General features: G+C 40.1%; 1 protein-coding gene across 2 annotated transcripts in view; it reads right to left on the bottom strand.

The window, feature by feature from the left end:
- Window positions 1–16,815, bottom strand: part of TBL1X (transducin beta like 1 X-linked) — a 199,214-nt gene extending 182,399 nt beyond the window's left edge. Inside the window, exon 1 of one of the 2 annotated variants that reach the window (XM_082047627.1) lies at window positions 16,536–16,815. The gene's annotated coding sequence lies outside the window, so the exon portion shown is untranslated. The remainder of the gene's footprint in view (window positions 1–16,535) is intronic. The other variant, XM_082047623.1, reaches the window with a different exon arrangement.
- Between the last annotated feature and the right edge of the window lie 41 nt (window positions 16,816–16,856).

Below are 16,856 nucleotides of genomic sequence, written 5' to 3'. Positions count from 1 at the left end.
TTACTTCTACGCTCAGGTAAGTTCAAGGAGGAAAGAGACATATTTGTAATTGGTACAAAGATCAGTTCATGTTTGTAAAAACAGCTCCTTTTTCTATCATGACCAACCTGTGCGGCACTGGCAATCATACAACACTTGAAATGTTCTGCAAACTATTACAGAAACAACTGGGGTAACAGTGTACATGTCTATATAAGGAAGCATGATGAAGAACATCAGCATTTTGGCCTAATTTTGATCTTGTACTAGTAGGCATAATCAATTCCTTTATATACTCTTTTTATCACCAGCCTTTTAATTATAATGCTTGCAATTATAATGATAAAATTACAGTTTTGTAAAATAAGAAAACTGTATTTATGGGAAAAAGTATATCTTTCCAGCAGCCAAACAACTGGATATGATCTAAAGATTCATTGCTTAAAAAAAGTGAGGCAATTCTTTGGTTTTAGAAGACTTGAAAACACAATAATGTCATCTCCCTTCTCCCTAAACATACACGTAAATGTACCAGAAGAACCATGAATAGCAACTATTCTTATGAGAATGTTTTTCACGAAAAGTTCACTTTACCGCCTACACACATCAAGTTGACAATTGAGAATCAACTCAAAATGTAAGCACCTATGTCCTAAGAAAACCCTTGGTGCTCAGTTAAAAAGTCTGTCATCTGCTCAATTTTGTTTTGGTGAGGGATGTTGAGGGTTGGGTTATTGTTTGGGTGTTTTGGTTTTTTTTTCTTCTTTGGTTTATTTTCATTTGTTTGTTGATTTTTTTTTTTTTTTTTTTTTTTTTTTTTAAGATTTGTCAACATGACAATTTGTAGCCATTTATGAACACGTGTAGAACCAGTGTCCTCTCTCAGAAAGCCCACTTGTCAATTTGAGGTTGAAAACTGGCCTGGTGTAAACGCTTGCCTTCCAAGAGACCACAACCTCTTTGAGCTACTGGTTTGCTACCAGCCTAAACCAGACCTACCACTGCAAGAATCCCCAAGATCAAACCTGGAGAAAGCTGGCATGCATGCCCCTCTCGCCAATAAAACCACACCATAACAGCACTCTTGTTTGCTTCGCTCTCTCTTGCTCCCTCCTCCAGCCCCCAAAGGAACACAGAATCTAGTAAGTGAAGCAAGATCTGCAGTATCAAAACACAATTTATTTCTCTCCAGTGTGATGTGGCACAGACAAACAGCTCACTGAACATCGCTCTTCACAGGAAGCAGACCAGCCTAGAATAGGCTTTGAAACTATCAGGTTCAAAAACTGTGAAACCAGTCATGAGAGAAACCTTTTTGAAACAGAAATTGCAAGAGACCAACAACAACAACAAAATATCTGTCAGTTGGGTGAGGTGTTTCTCCTGCAAAAACCAAATTATGTTCCTTTTCTCTAGCTTAGTCCTACCTGTGAAAGGTCTCTTGAAACAGTAGCTTGCTGGTACAATACAAACTGTCTTTATGTTTTCATATAATGCAGGGAGGTGAGCTTCCCTCCTAATTTGAGCGGAGACTCATACAGATACAAAGTTAGATGCTGGTACAACTACGTGAACACACATATTACTCATTAATCGGCTTGGGTTGAGGAAATAAATTAGGTACTGAAGTGTCCTGTTTCCACCACCAGCTGCATGTTCCTGTGACAGGGCCCTACTGTTCAGTTTTGTTTGTTTGTTTGTTTTTGGTGGGGTTTTTTTTACTGTATCAGCCAGATTCATAACTAAGATTTCTACAAAATTTTGTGCAACATAAAAATCATAAGTACTAATTAACAATTATAAAGAAAGTAATAAGGTAGTATCTGTAGTGTTGAACAATTAACCCCAGACTGTTTTGTTAGGTCAACAATGCAAACTTGTTATAGTGTGACTAGCTGTCAAAGACTGCTGTCAACTAGGAAAAAAGATGACAATCGAAACTTCAAACATATTGTCTAAAATTTCATTTCATAGTTTCTGTGGTTTGAAATTAACTGTTGATATTTAAACAGCCTAGAGTATGCCTCATACAGGTTCAGATTCTCACCCTAAACAAAAAGAGAAAGAAATGAGAAGGAAGTCTAAGTTCTTATCTTATGGGTACTAAATTCCTCTGTGGACAGGAACAGTTAATCACATTTTGTTCTTCACATCAAATTGCATGTAATAAGTAGCTTTCACTAAACTCTCCTCAACTAACATTCAGATAGCTCTAATCTACTAATGGAAAAAAAAACACAAAACAAAACAAACACACACACACATCCCAAACCTCCAAGACTCTGTGCAATTTGTATACAATTCTTATTCAGTAAAGTTCATCATTTGATACTACTTATTTCTAGATATTCATATACATAATTAATATGTAAGTCTGTTTCATTTTGAGAACTATTTGGTTTGTTTGGGGTTTTTTTGGGGGGGTGGGTAATTAGGTCATTACGCTTCACCTTCTTGTTTCTTTGGGGTTTTAGTTTGTTGAAAAAAAGAACTAGGTTCCCAGTTTCTACTACTTCAACCACAAAACATGTTTTCATTATTTTCAAGGTAGGAAATATTTGTAATAAACACTAGATCAAACCACCACTACATAATAGTACATCTTCCCACTACATCAAATGTTAGATTAAATAAAACTAAACACATATGGGAAACAAACTTGTTACCAATTTACAGTAAAGACCCCCTAACTTCAATACAAATCATACACCACCTTCACAGAGTCACCTGTATTTTAAATATGAGGAGCTGCTTCTGAGGATTAGGACCAAATTTTGCCCTTTCAAGAAACATATGAAAATGGAAAGAAAAAAAAAAAATCTATAAACAGTCTGGCAGCAGTCGCTTGGTAGGATCTTTTAAAAGTACATTTTATAGTACTACTTTTATTTACCTTTGGGGGGAAAAGAGGGTGGTGATCTGTTGTCAGAATGTTATGATGTATCCCTGTATTTAGACTCGCCATTAACAGTTATTACTTATCCAGGCACTAAGCAGCCACTAATTCCTCTGATTTCACTTGGAGCTACACATACTCAAAGCTTCTGGAAAACCAAGCCACTTATTTGGGTATCTATATTAGAAAACGCTGGCCTCAAAGCACCCAGTTAGTCCACATGCTAGAGACGCACATTAACAACAACATAATCAGCATGAGCCATAGCCAGTACACAAACAGTCTTGAGTGTCTGTCATAAAAGCACAGAAATAATGAGGTGTGGGCAACCTTACTGTTTACTGCCATTTAGGTTAAACTCAGTCTGATCTCACCTGACAGCAACCCCAAACAACCTCTGGCTTCAGATCCAGGTCGCTACATGATAAGAGCTGTGCTTTGCTCCTAAAAATGTAGTCAGGAGAGGGATATTACCATGTGTTTATCCAAGTTGCTGGTGGTCCAGCTGAAGTAGCCTACCACTTTTCAAAAAATGGTTTAATGCCTCCAAATGCTGATCAGACAGTCACAGCTATGCAAGAAAGTTTTAAGCAATTAACTGCCTTTGGAAAAAAAACATATAGTCTGAATTACCTTTTGCAATGAGTGTGCTAGGATGGTCTTAAGACTGAAGGTAACAGCTGTTATCTCAGAGGGACTGTCTTGGTTTTTGGTGTCATAATTACATGCCAATATTTCTGGAGGGCAACAAATACTGTTTAAAAAGCAGAAACAATAACAAGTCGACCCACCTCAAGTCCCAGTGACAAAGCAAGTTGCTGGAGTGACAAAGTGGCATTACTACACCACTTGGAAAAAAAGCAACAAGGGCACGCATAGCATATAGCTTTAAGAAGCCCAAGAAAGCGAGCCTCAGGAAAGGAAGTCACATGTACACAAACACTGATAATAAATAATAATAAACAGAAAGTCTGTTCATTACATTATGCAGAACCTGGAAGAAATCATTATTCATCTGCCTGCCTGCTCAGTCTGTATTTTAGTGCGGTCTGCAGGAAATAACCTCCAATACTCAAAAAAAAAAAAGGCATGTAGGTGGATGGCTTTATGTATCTGATTTCATCAGAACTCTGAAACACAAGTGCTGGAAACCAGAACAATCAAATGAGAGACTACAAAGCAGACTACAAACCCACCTCAAAATAAATGAAAAAAATGCAGGTACACGCATGCATTACATAGAAATCAGAAAGAGGGACCCACTGTCAGCTCCTTGAGCCAAAGGTTGTCATGCTGAACACAGAAAATCTGGTTAGCAAAAATATTTTTATTATGTGACTCTCCCTTTGGAACAAACTAGCAAGAAGGAAAGAGTCAAATTTACTTTGTCCTTTTATAGGCAATTATTGAAGAAAATATAGCAATGGTCATAATTTTCAGTACTTCTAAAAATGTCACATTCTAATTACAAAGTGCTGTTAATCTTTACTCTTATGCACACACACAAAAAGGTAAAATTGAGTTTATTACATTTCCAACTAAGAGATTAACATATCACTATTTATTTTTATTGGCAGTGTGCCCAAATACCCCAGATTTGTAAGACTGATAGTGAAAAGGAAAATATTTCAGGCCTCAAAGAGAGCAGATCTACGGTTGCCTGGAATGCGCAAACAGCCAGAGCCTGTTTTACCTCCCACCCTCTCCCTCTCCATCCACACCCCCTCCACCTCACCCCTCCTGATATCAATGCACACCCAGGGATGCTCTTGGGCAGAGAACAGCAACATGGTAACATCAAGTAACAAAATCATTGACATTTAAGATGCAAGAATTTGGATTTACTGAAATGTAATGGTATCATATTAATGTCTGGAGTCTAAAACCAAACTAGACCCCCAAAAAAGGAAAATTAAAATAAGTTGAGCAGGCTTTCTATGTGACAGACCTGACAAACACAAACTAAGGGAATCAAAATGTTCCTCTCTAGATCATTCTTTGTGCAACTAAAGATCAGTCAGATCTGTGTTCTATCAGAGAATACCGATCACAGCTTACAAAAGAGAAGGGATATTTTCATAAAAATCTACACAATACAACAAATATGAAGTCAAAATTAAATGTTGGTATAAATTACCTTTGGTGAAAACAAAGATTACTTGCATAATGATATATACACCCACAAAGCAGTAAGTCATAAAAATATATATCATCACATACGTAAGTTTATAATAATTAGATCAGTGGCTTTTAATCTATTTAAAATTTTGGACCTATAAAGATACCTCGTACAGTAAATCTGAACAGAATGACAACGGACTTCCTTTTTTTTTTTAACCCCCACTAATCTCTAAAAAACCAGTTCCTATGTCCCCTAGCAGCTTGCAAGGCACAGTTTGAAAGTACAGAATTTGAGAACTGGTAAATATTACTGTCTTTATTACCCAGTAGCCTTGGTCTTCAAAAACAAACCAAACAAGAATGTACCAAAACAAAAACTACAACAAAAAAGCTATTAAAACACATAAGCAAATGGCTGTGTATAATGGAAAGCTCAGAAAGCCTGAGAGAATAAAAAAGGAAAACTTGAAAAAAAAAATAAAATAACATGGAGTGAAACACTGAAAGGCAGTTTTGTGATGTTGTTTACAAACAATAGGTCACACAGCTCTCCTACTTTTTCTTTTAATTTTGCTGGTTTTATGAATGCATTTGGCTAACACTCAAAAGAACACATCCATAGACTAATGAGGGTAAAATGCTGGTTCAAAGGAGATGCAAGCAAACGGTCTGTCAGCAGAATATTTGCAAACAGTTGAAATCAATAATAAATTCAACCTAACCAAATGTAATGCATACAAACAGAAATTAAAAGACTGAGGCAATTGGCAAATACATAAATGATGTTTCAGGCCACAGGCCATATTTTCTCACATACGTTAGCACATTAAATAGGCTGGCAAGACATTCGCTTCCACTTGAGACACCAGAGAAATAACCGTATGTATTTCCAAAGACAAAAATAACAATCGAGACAATGTTAACAGCATAAATAATTATACATTTATATAAAGCAACTATTTGTAGAAATGTCTGAGTCATCAAATGAAAAACGTTTGAGTCAGAAAATTTATTTTTAAGGTTAGAAAAATAAATTTAATGTTCCCTCTGCATAATATCTACTGTTGACACACAAAGAGCAACTACTCCCAAGAAAAACGGCAAATTAAATTAAAACACATACACCGCATCACCAGCACAGACATTCCCCTTCTAGGGATTTTTTGTATTTAGGACCAGTGAAACCTTTATATGTATCTATATGGCCAGCATCTAATTTGCAGTTGCACTACGCCTTCCAACTTCCTCCTTGGTGTCACCCAAGCCATCTGGAGGACCCGTACCTGCAGAAGGCTTGGCTTAGCTGGCAGGAGCCAGGCAGCTGGGGTAGGCTTGGCCCTGAGGTCTGTTCAGAGTGACGACGCCCAGACTGAAGAGATCCATCCCAGAACGGGTCAGAGAATGTATAGCTCCAGCCTCTGGCCGATGTAAAACGTGTGGGCATACCTGTCCCTGCGCGGGAAGGCTGGCACGTGGTCTCCACAGAGGGTACGGCCACTCTCAACCCTGATGTGAAAGACAATCATCAGGTGCCGGACCTAATGTTGTGGGCTTTTTATATGACAGCTCATAGCTGGCAGAATAGTTTTAAGACTATACATGACCTAGACAGGCAATGATGAGAGCATCCTGCCACTGCTTGCCAGTTGCTTTATGGGTGGCTGCTGCTAGGGTTTCTTAGACCTTGTGATGTGGGCTGGCCTATGAAAACTAAAGACACTTGACTGAAAAAAGTCACAGGTTCCAACTGTCCACCTAAGCTGGTCACGGTCACTCTTCAGGGCATGTGTTTGCAATCCCAAACTTCTAAGCCTTTGGCTTTATACTGCAAAACATTAAGCCTAAGCAAATTTCAGCACAGTCAACACAACTCCTGCCCATTTTAAAGAAATGGGGCTCTAAATCTTGACTTCATATTTGTCAGCTACAGAAACTTCAAAGGACACTGTGAGAATTCAGATAAGAATGGTATTCAAAATCGTGGAAGTTGAGCTATAGAGGTGTAACTAGTAACTACTCCTACATCTACATTTCTACAGTCCTAAAATTACATTCGGCCCTTTGAAGGCCACCATGAGGCTGATGTGGCCCCCGGTGACAATGAGTTTGACACCCCTGTCAGATGAAGAAAGACTACTTATGTGGGCTACGGGAGAGGAGAGGGACACCATAGTCTCTGTTTCGTTACAAGAATACCGACTGTCAGGACTAAAGCTAAAAATCACACACACCATCAGCCGCTTTAAAACAGGCTTAATCAGTCAAGAATCTGTGCTGCCATCATATAAGGCCTGATCCTAGAAGTCTCCTGCACACGCCAAATAAATTTTGCAATATTGGGTCCCAGCTTTAAGAGGATTTGTTGAATGTTCACATACTGTGAAACTGTTCAGAACACAAGTGTATTATCAACTCTGTCCTTGCTGGCGTTACCTGTGTATTGCAGAGCTGACAGAAAGAAAAACTACAAAATGCAGAAAATATCCACTAAAATGAAACCCCTTAAATTCACTGGAAACTCCAATGGTTTTCGCTGGGAGGAGGGGGAAGTTTAAAAAAACAAAGTTTAAATGTGATTACAAAAAGGCTGGAAAAACCCAACAGAGAATTGTTCAGACACAATCTAATACCCTAAACTCAACTCTGTTTAGCCAAAAAACTAATTAACAGATTAACAAAAGATTAACAAATTAAAGCAATCATTACTTCTAACTCTAAACTCACCATCAAAAGGGAGATAAAATTTTTTCATAACTATCCTAATTTATAATATCATGGAAAATAGGATTGTGCTTTCAGTAAGCAGAATTTTACATTAATACTTCTTAATAAATTAGCAACAAAATAAATTTACAATGTGTTTTGATCTTCAAAATTCTTCAAAAACAGTCATTAATAAGATCTTCGTAGTAGTTCCGTAGGATGGTAGGCAGATAAATCCTTTACATTCCACTAAAGTATCCAGCTGTGGAAAGTTGTGCCCTACTAGTTGTCTTTTAAAGATGTTAAGGAACAGATTATTTTCTTTTAATAGATATATGTTCAAATTTACTTAAAAAAGGGAAAATAGTTGTACTTCGAACTAATCTCACGGCAATGTGAAAATAGGAGCAAACAACTACAAAAGTGTTCACTGTAATTACCTGAACACTTTGTAAATATATACAGAATACAGGTCACTATATATTTTTAGTAAGAGGAAATCAAATTTATTTCACACTGTACTCTATGTCCATGAACACCTGCTATGCACAACACACCTCATCTACAAAGCCACCATTCACTGAGTATGATCAAATTGACAATGTATAATTGCATTTAACATGTTGTCATTACAGAACACAGAACCCTTCCACGTTTCAAGTGGTTTTTAACCCAAAATACATGCTGTTGTTAAAGTAATAGATACCATGAAGAATATATTGCCTACCCTAAGCAAAATTTTAAATAAAAAATGAAATCCAGCAGTAAGTGTATATGCATGCAAACATGCAAAACATTAGAAAAAAAAAGACACAAAAGCCACTGCTGTAACCACAAAATATCACTAACAAACTAGAAAAAACCCACATATCATATATACTGCCATCATAACACAGGAAATGCACAGGAATAAGTATTTTGAAGGCATGTCATCTTAGCCAAGAAAAAAAAAATACAGTTCAGAAAATTCCTAAAAAATTTTCATTGCCTACTTGACTGTCAGCAAGTTAAAATCAGCGTAGTGTAGCTTCTGAGGTAATCTACTCACACTTTTCTTCCTCCTCCTTGTAAACTGCCCATCAGGGCCTAAGCTACATTCAATTTTTTACCTCACCTCTACCCAGCATTACCAGACTAGGTAGTAAAGAAATGATGGCGGTCTCCCAGAAAAGCTGATTTAATTCATCAGCAGTGAGAGTCATCATTATGTTAATGGTTTAGTAAATTTAAGCTGCATGCAATAAATAGGTTCTTCCCTTCCACTCTAATATCATATTTAGGGCCATCCTTTCAGCTTGCCTTATGTTTTTTTCCAAGTACATAAAATCCTCTGAGAATGAAGCTGGATGAATTTTTACGATACACTGTCATGCACTACTTTTAAACTAATTGGCTCATTTGAATTAACTGGTTATGTAAGATACTTATTGATACAAGCAGAAGCACAGAGCCACGTATGTTTGTGTTTTTTAATATAAAACCAGATTCCTACAAATACACATGAGCATTGTTAATGAGTTATAACACCAGCAACCCCCCCCAAACATTAATAGTCAAAATGGAAATAAAGAAACCATTAATATCTTTCACAGAATGACACAAAATCTGTCTCCCAAACACCATGCCATGTTATTAAAAATGTACCTGCTTCTGGTCTTTACTTTCACTTTTGAGAACTCGGATAGGAAGTAAGATGTGTTCCTCATCAGAATAATCCTTGGATGTGCCTTTTATCTGTGCCTTCCAGATTACATTATTTTAGTTTAAAAGGCAAGAAATTAAAAAGTAAACTGTACTAAAGACATAAAACTACAGACACTCTTATGTTAAAAAAAGGACAAAATTCAATCCAAAACGTAAAACAAAAATCAAAAAAAACCAAACAACAACAAAACCAGCAAAGTTAAGCGCCAAATAAGAGAGAGCTGAATGCATATAACTGGTAGCATTACCAACACCTTCTGCAAAAAAATGAGAAGAGTTTTGGTATGTTTCAGTAAATTCTGTAGCCAAATTAATTGCTAGAGATCTAATTCATGTATGCATGTAAATGGGCATGAGAAGAGTTAAGTTTGTTTTGTGACTGTAAAAAGCACGAGATAGATATCCTTGGAAACTAATCCCCACAGTATGAACAGGCACTGTCTGTGCTTGGATTCCCTGTCCTAACCCGTCAGCAAAGTTCAGCCCTATCTGTGGAGAACGCTCGGGAAGAAGGTAATTTCACCTCGATCTCTCTGTTGAAATCGGGCTTTAAATTTTATTCCTAAAAGCAAACAAAAACTGAACAGAATTACAAAGGAAAAAATGAAAGATATTATCATTTTGAAGTTTAAATGCATCCCTCAGCCACGCATGGTACCCCAGTTGTCACCTCCTGGTCGCATTATGCTCAGTCAGATGTGCAAGCACAGCATCCACTCCTGACTTTGCCACATTTCAGCAAGCATGTAATTAAAGGGTGCTGCACCTCTGCCTTCTCCCAAAACCTGACATCCAGCCTGGCCCAGTCCCACATTCATTCCACTGGCTCTGCACCACCTCCAGTGCTGCTGACTAGAGCCAGAAACCCAAGCACATCCCAGTTCAGGGTTTGACAGCCTGTCCATCACACTCCATCACCCTGCTCCGACCTCAGGGTAACCCCTTTTTTTCTCCAGAGTTACTTCTCAGACTACCTTAATGCTATCTCCATACGTATATATGTATATACACTTATATGTACATACGAGCACAGGCGCACACACTCAGACACACGACAATTAGCGTAGATCATTTTAAACAATTAATATTTGTGAAACGGATTACTGGTTAACAACCCCAACTGAGACTATCTGCTAACAGAAGTCTTAATACTAATGGGTCTCTGGACACACACATACCCTCTGCCAGTGGCAACCAGACTGAACTCACTGGCATAGACAACAACTGACTTGCAGCTGCAGAGCAACACCGAAAATGGTTACACAACTCCTAAATGTAAGTTACCAACACACACACAAAAAAAAATCTGGATTTTTACTTCACTTTCTAGAAATCTCATGCTGCATACTGTGAAGGTCAATTCTTTTGTAAGAAAGTCTTTTCAACGATTTTCCTGTAGGCTATTGGGCTGTGTTCAAATTGGCACAAACTCATCAGTGGACACTTCTAAGCATGAAACGTAACAACAGTGGTTTACATGTTAATCGTAACAATGCAACAGCATCCTTTCAGCCATGCCATTATAACATGATTATTCTGTTCAGAAATATAAATCGTAAACAGTTGGCTTTGCTCTTGCACTGCAGAGAATATTCTGCAGTTTCCATTCAATGGTACAAGATTAATGAAAAGCTAATGGTGCTACACAGCAAAATACAGCAGAAGCCAAAGTTGCACACCCAGTGCAGTTTGCTGCCTTCAAAAAGGAGCACAACAACTGTATTATTCTGCAGAATGACAAAGGGAATCTATCCACCAAAAGAAAATCCTCTTTGTTTTCTTCAAGATAACGTCAAGGGATATTTTCCAAGTATCTTTAATGCCCAAGGGAAAAACGTTGCTTCTCTGCTCCATCAATAATTTATTGCAGGTATGGGAAAGTTGTGTTTCCATAGGAGAAAAAAAATAAAATCACATTTGATGTTACCACATCTTTCCACCTAGTAAAATTGCGATTTTTATGTAACAAAATGCATTTTAAACCTACTACATAGTAGTAAGAGGTTAAAATGTAACCAAGAATTAGGAGCTTAAATGAAATTTAGGTCAGTGAATGCAATCATGTTTTGAACAGCAGTGGAGTGATGTATAGAGCGACCGTTACATATTAATGGCAAATACCGCTTCTTAAAAAGCCTTGTTTCACCCTCCAATGGCAAAGAGTCAATAAAACCGAGCACTTAATTAAACAAAAGCATTCTCATGACTATATATATACACAATTATTATACACTGTTAGTGCTACTTGTCTGTTCATAAACAGGCCAAGAGCCACGTCATCTAAGCATCAAGAAACACGGTTTTGTCCACATGTGTAGCGTACTGTGTAGCTTCTCACAACAAATGAGTAAGATCCAACACCCAAGCCGAACTGTATTTATACAATGCACCCAGCTAAAACATGAAAATAATTGCTTCTTCATACTGCAGTACTGCCGTTATGATTTTGTATTGCATGGATATAGTGTTCCCGGCGTAAAATCCCGTTATAACTTCATACAAAATTATGAATCTTCACATGCACTCCGATTAAAATAGGACAAGGGGTCATATATTGATTGGCCACACTACAAATAGAGAAGGTCAAGAAATGAGGCTAAACACTGTGATGCCCCTTTTATTACATAAAGTCAACAAGATTATAAAAATGGAAGCCAAATCATCAGAAGCGCCTGACCCCAAGCCTCTCTTCCTTCTGAAGTCATACCATTAACTCAGCATAAGGAAGGGACTGGTGGCTGGGACCTGGACAGAGGATTACAGAGGCAACATACAGGCTGCACGTCCAGCCATATACTCTCCTCTCCTCACACAACAAATGAAGAAATCCCATACCTGCTGCAAGAGTCCAATATTTTTAAGGCACCAATATAACTTAAACTAAATACAAACACGCACGAGAAACGTGATGCAAAATGCCTGTGCTCCTTAACCTTCAAAACCAGCCTTGTATCCATACTTAAACTATCAGTTAAGCTTGCTGAAGCAATTTTTTGTATTTCCATGGAATTACTAAATATTAGTAACTATTATTTATATTATAACTATATATAACTATATATAGTTTATATATAACTATATATTATAACTATATATAACTATTATAACTATTATAAATCTCTGTTTAGGATCAATCTCTACACACAAAGAAAACTGGCAAGAAACTATGACCTTGTCTTAAGAGGCTGAACATCCTTTGATTCCACCTAATTTTTACATAGTCCTAACTTCAGGAAGTTCTTGTATTTGTAAAACAAAATACCATCAGTCATTTTTAAATGAAATTCCATTTTACTAATGACCAGACTGCCGCCAAAAACAAACAGCCAAAAAAACAAACCCACTCACTAAACAACATCAAACTTGAAATATCATCTTGTCTACCAAAGAAAAGAAAAATAACCTAAACCCCATTTTTCCACTTTGGACATTTGTTTCAGTATCATTAAAATGACAGATTTTGTATTGACAGGAAGGCTGCTGGAACTATGACTCTACATAGGAATAATGTTTTTGTTTAATTTCAACCAACTCGTCCAAGTAGGCCATTTGGTAGAAACCTATAAATGGCACCCAGGGGGTCTGGGTTCTTGCTGTAAAGAGGTCAGCTATTTCCTCCTAACTAAAAATAGGCAAGAGGGGGAGGGGAAGAGGGAATGGAGTTTAATTTAGCAACTGAAAAAAAGTTTACAAAATTACTTCCATCTTGCCTCATAATGAAGATTATGAAAAAAATAATCTGCCCTCAAGAGTTACAAAACCTCGATTGTTTTACAGGCAGGCTGGTGTTCATCATCAAAAATAATAATAGGAATTAAACAAGCTAATAGTGAAGAGAATGCAGGGTACAGATCGCATGTTGTGAAGGGGACGCCCGCACCCTCTTTGCACACAGCAGCCAGATTTATCGGCAGCAGCGCTGCCAGGTGTTAACAACCCTCCTCTCTCCTACCAGCTGAGGTCATGCTGTTGTCCTGCAGATAAGGCACCACAATCAGCTGCTCTTCCCCTGAGTCAGTTTTTTCCACCATTTACCCTCCTGGCTTTTTGTCTCCCTCACTTACTCACATTACAACTTTTTCAGGGCAAGAACTGTCATGTACAATATTCCCAAAATGGTCCCAATTCAAATGAGGGCCCCTTGGCACCACTAAAATATAAACAACATTGGTTCAATACTGACTACAGCATGGATTCTAGCACTAGACTGTAGCAGTATCCAACAGAAAACACCAAGAGTTCACGGCACTGAAGCGGCGCTCACCCACCGCTATCTACAGCAATCGCCAGGCTAAAGCCCTGGGTCAGGTCTTCCAGACCCATTTCCACAATGAACTGAACCCAGCATATTACTAAATCCCAGGTACATTGCACTGCTGACTTAGCTACTGAGAAACAACATCCCGTCTGTGCTGAAGGACATTCTCTACTCCTTCCTAGCTCAGGGATGTAAGGCTTTCAATGACTGCCATGGCCAGAGGAGTCTCCGCTCAGGAACCTCTTCCAGGAGGCAACAGCCCATGAGATACAGCAAGTGGACAACAGGTTTACTTCTGGCCACAGAGATCGGAAAAACCCACCTCTAAATCCATGACAGGACCAAATTGGGCAAACTGGTGGGGCAGAAGCCTGACAATTCCAGGCACAGACACGTCCCCCTTCCCTATCAAAAATTTAACTTATTTTTGCAATTTTGATACTCTTATTGCGGAGGATACTTGCTACCCACTGAAAAGAAGAACAAGTAGCACAACTCACAGCAGCAGCATGGCAAAGGACATCGGAATTGTCTTACTTAATTGGGTGGGGGAAGGACAGAGGATGTATTCAGATGATAACTTATCTGCACAGGGTTGGGGTTTTTTTTTGTCGTATGAGACTTGGACAGCTGTGTAGTTGACAGTGTTTACATGTATGTGTAGTTTTTAATCCTCTTTGCTTCTGAAACACACTTTTTCATCTTAGGGGGAGGGAAAACAACCTTGGTTGTTGCCTAGCTTGCTGAAGGTGTTAAACCGAGATGACTACAACAGCTCGGCTCAAATCTCCACCAGTTTTACCATTACTGCATGTAGCCCAAGAAAGGTTTAATGTACTTTTAATGTGATAGCCTCCTCTCACTTTCCTTTTTCCTCCCACCCCCTCTACAGAACTTCTGCTGGAAAGCTTCCCTTTTTTACTATCTGTGTCGTTGAGATGTTGCAATTATCTATAATTAAAAAAACAAAAAAAAAAAAACAAAAAAAAAAAAAAACAAAAAAAAAAACAACAGTGCCAAAACACACTAGGACAATCCTGCTCCCTTGCCAACAACATCTGCTATCACAGAATGAATATATTTACTTCAAAACCTGCCCTGTGTCTCTGTATCTGACAGCACACTGACTATACAACAGGAAGAGGCCTAAATCCAGCATGTGCAACCACATGGTAGGCAAGGTATAATATATGACGTTAAATCTTGTATATGCCACACAAGCAGTCTCAGTTAAAGAACTGCTAATAAATGGGCTAAGCAAGAAAGATATTACATTATATTTGTCACGAGTAAAGACCTTGTATTTATTACCTACAATCAGATTTCCCTCTGGCACAATATATTTATTTTCATACTATTAGCCTAAAATACCAGTCTTGACATTTTAATTTTACACTCCATTTTATACAAATCTTCACTTGAGAAGTGCGCTTTTCAATGGAGTATTTCAGTTTTCTGCAACATTATGCTGCAATATTTTCTTTTTTTTCGTGAAACACTCGATGAGCTCCACCAAACACAACATTTCCCCTCCCCCACCAGCATACACACTTCAAGACTTGAGCATCAAGAAGGGAAAAACACCGTACAAATCCTCGTGGAGAACAGCAAGAGACATGTTAAGACAACATAAAGGAAAACCTTTATTCAGTCTAAACACCGACTTTGAAAAATTACTATGCAAGCCTAACTTTTAGGGTGTGGCTTTGTGGTGTTCAGCCCCCCCCCCCGCTTTTTGTACCGTGCAGGATGTCTACTTGAGAACCCAACAACATATAATTAAATAGGTCAAGGGTCACTCCCTTTACATCACACCAATATTTATCCTTGCACCGCACCGAACCGAAACATCAGACCGACCGCCGAAGATTAAACCAGCACCACAAAATGGGGAACAAGGCTGGGCGAGCTGACAGCAGCTGAGGGAAAAGGTGTCCACCGGCTTCCCGCCCCAAGGGTGGCTGCACCCAGCGCCCCAATGCACGGCCGTCCCCCTTGCGGAAACTGCACAGACACCGGGCAAGCCGGGCCTGGAGCGAACCGGTGTGCAACAGGTCTGCAACCCCGCTCCCCCCGCAGCGCCCAGTGCCACCCCCGGGGCTCCCCCGGCAGCACCCCCGCCCCCTCCATCAGCCTCCAGCCCCGGTAACGGGCCGGGCAGCAGCGCACATTACCGGGGCGTGGGGGGAAGATGGGGGGCGAGGAGGGGGATTAACTTGTTTACCTACTTGGAAGTAAACTTCCATGTACGGGAGCGACCGGCCCCTCCGCCCGCTGCTGATTCAAGCCCTGGCGATGAATGAGATCCCCTCCCCCACCCGGGCTCTGCAAACTCCACACTTGAGCGTGAATACCTCGCATTTTTCCCCCCACCGAGCAATTTTTTTTTTTTTTTTTAAGGAAAAAATGATGCATTAGAATACTATCTCAGGACTAGGGAGCCGCTCCACAAACTGCCCTCCCCACCCTGGGGTGGGTCAGTGGGTTCTCGCCCCGCTCGGGGGGGGCAGACGAAATCGCACCCACCACCGAGACGGCAGCCCTGAACACATCACCTCGGCCCAGCGCTCCCGCGAAACAAACCCAAATAGCCCCCAAAACGCCCCGGTTCAAAAAAGAAAAAACTTCGTCATAACAGGCATCGGCTGAGCGACCCCCCACTTCTCCTCCCCACCCCCCCTCCCCGGGCGGGTCAGCCCGCCGAGCCAGGGCAGGCTGCAGAGGGGACGTGGGGGGCGGCGGGCCGGGTTCGGGGGGCTGCATCGGGGAAGGACGTTTGTCACCTCTCCGCGCGTAAGAGAGAGGAAAACACACACACACCAAAAAAAAAAAAAAGAGAGTCCCCAGGATGAATAATCCGCCTCGGAAACTCACCTCGCTCAGCGGGCGTTAAAGGCACAGCTCCCGCGGGCGGCGGGGGGAAAGCCTCAACTTCTGCGGGCGGCGCTGGCGGAGACTTTCCCCTCACTTGCCGCGCATGGTGCAACTCCTCTTCCCCCGGGGTCCCGGCCAGCCTGCGAGGAGACTGTAAATCCCCCCTCGCCGCCGCCGCCGCCGCACACGCCTCCTCCTCCCCCTCCGCGCGCACAGGCGGCACAAGGAAGTCCCGGAGAGTGGGAAGGGGAAAACGGAAAGTTTTGGGGCGGAATGGCGGTCAGGAGGTGCCGCCGCTCGGCACGGCTCAGCCGGCGGGGT

This window comes from Streptopelia decaocto, assembly GCF_964273445.1.
Source record: "Streptopelia decaocto genome assembly, chromosome: 1".
In the NCBI taxonomy this organism is placed as follows: Eukaryota; Metazoa; Chordata; class Aves; order Columbiformes; family Columbidae; genus Streptopelia; species Streptopelia decaocto.
This window is presented reverse-complemented; position numbering and strand designations above follow the sequence as displayed.